At 33.7% G+C, this 2,294-nt stretch overlaps 1 protein-coding gene across 1 annotated transcript in view; it reads left to right on the top strand.

The window, feature by feature from the left end:
- Positions 1-2,294, top strand: part of CHD9 (chromodomain helicase DNA binding protein 9) — a 220,698-nt gene that overhangs the window by 52,259 nt on the left and 166,145 nt on the right. The window lies entirely within an intron of this gene.

The raw sequence follows: 2,294 nt of genomic DNA, 5'->3' as shown, positions 1-2,294 counted from the left end.
TTAGATTTCATTGGTTTTTCCTGTTTTTTTCCTTTCTCTATTTCATTTATCTCTATTCTAACCCGTAACATTTCTTTCCTTCAGCTACTTTTGGGTGTAGTTTGCTCTTTTTCTATTTCCTTAGGTATACAGTTAGGTTATTAATTTGAGATCTATCTTAATGTAGTAGTTTACTGGTATAAGTTTCCTTCAGAGCACTGCTTTCACTGCGTCCGATAAGTTTTTCTGTGTTTTCGTTTTCACTTGCCTAATAGAAGTATTTTCTAATTTTTTTCGTGGTTTCTTCTTTGACCCATTGATGAAGAGTATGTTAATTTCCACATATTTGTGAGATTTCTAGTTTCTGTAACTGATTTTTAGATTTAGAGGTCAGAAAAGATACTTTGGATACTTGTAATATTTCAAACTGCTTTAATATTTTGACCAATCCTGGAGAATGTTTCATCTGCTCTTTGGAAAAATGTATATTTTGATACTGTTAAGGGGAGCATTATGTATATGTATGTTAGGTCTGATTGGTTTATACTGTTGTTCAGGTCCTCTGTTTTGTTCTTGATTTTCTGTCTGATTATTGTATCCATTATTGAAGTGGTGTATTTAAGTCTCCAACTATTGTAGAACTATTTACAACTATATTGTCCAACTATATTGTGGAGCTATCTATTTTTCCTTTCAATTCTGTGTATTTTTGCTTCATAAATTTTGTGGGTCTGTTGGGTGCGTATATGTTTATAATTGTTATGTCGTCTTGATGGATTGAACCTTTTTCTCAATATATAATGTTCTTCATTATCTCTTGTAACATTTTTGACTTAAAATATGTTGTTTGATAATAATATAGCCACCTCAGCTCTCTTTTCATTACTATTTGCATGGAATATATTTTTAATTCTTTGTATTTAAAGTCAGCCTTTTGTAAACAGCATGTAAGATGGATCATGTTTTGGGTTTTTATCCATTCTGCTAATCTCTTCCTTTTAAGTAGAGAATTTAATTTATTTACATTTAAAATAAAAACTAACTGCAGTCATTTTACTATTTGCTTTTTTATGTCTTGTATGCCCTTTGTTCTTCAATTTATCCATTGTTGTCTGATTTTTTTATTGAGTTGGGTTTTTTTGGTAGTGTATCATTTTAATTCCCTTCTGTCCCTTTCTGCATATTTTTTAGTTATCTTCTTAAAGGTTATGTTGGGGATTACAATTAACAAAACTTTTAACAACATATTTTACATACCAACTTAGTTTCAATGGTATACACATACTTTGCTCCTAAACTCTGTATCCCTCTGGCCTTGTATTGTTATTGTCAAAGATTACATCTTTATATGTTGTATGCTCATTAATGGAGGGTTTGGATTTTGGGGGGATCTTTTGTTTTTTTCTTTTTCTTTTTGGAGACAGGATCTCGCTCTGTTGCCTGGGCTACATCATAGCTCACTGCAGTCTCAAACTCCTGGGCTCAAGCAATCCTCCTGCCTCAGCCTTGGAGTAGCTGAGACTACAGGCGTGTGCAACCATGCCTGGCTAATTTCTTTTCCTTTGGCAGAGATGAAGTCTCACTATGTTGCTCAGGCTGGTTTCAAACTCCTGGCCTCAAGCGATCCTCCTACCTTGGCCTCCCAAAGTGCTGGGATTACAGGCGTAAGCCACCATGCCCAGCCATTAACAGAGATTTAAAACGAATGTTTTATTTGTTTGTCTTTAAGATTATATAAGAATATCCTACCTGTTGCCTGTAAGACAAAGAAGAAAAGAGAACAAAAAAGATCATATAAGAAAAAAGAGTTACAAACCAAAGGTACAATAACACTGGCTTTTGTATTTACCTATGTAGCTACCGTTACCAACATTCTTTGGCTCTTCATATGGCTTCAAGATACTCTCTCATGTCCTTTCATTTCATCCTAAAGGACTCCTTTAAGCTCGTCTTTTAGAGCAGCTCTACTAATAATGAACTCCCTTAGCTTTTGTTGAAGACACTTGTTGTGCTGTCTTAATTCCTCTTCATTCTTAGAGAATAGTTTTCTGGATTTAGGATTCTTGGTTAACAGTTTTGTTTTGTTTTGTTTTTCCAGCATTTAAAATATATTATCTCATTGCAGTCTGGCCTTCATAGTTTCTCATGAGAAGTTTACCATTAGTCTTATTGAGGATCTCTTGTACTTGACAAATTTTTTCTCTCATGCTGTTTTCAAGATTCTATTTGTCTTTGTCTTTCAACAATTTGACTATAACGTGGCTTAGTGCAGATCCCTTTGAATTTTATCCTGTTTGGAGTTTCTTGAGGTTCTT

This window comes from Propithecus coquereli, unplaced genomic scaffold (assembly GCF_000956105.1).
Source record: "Propithecus coquereli isolate 6110/MARCELLA unplaced genomic scaffold, Pcoq_1.0 Scaffold180, whole genome shotgun sequence".
Classification (NCBI taxonomy): Eukaryota; Metazoa; Chordata; class Mammalia; order Primates; family Indriidae; genus Propithecus; species Propithecus coquereli.
This window is presented reverse-complemented; position numbering and strand designations above follow the sequence as displayed.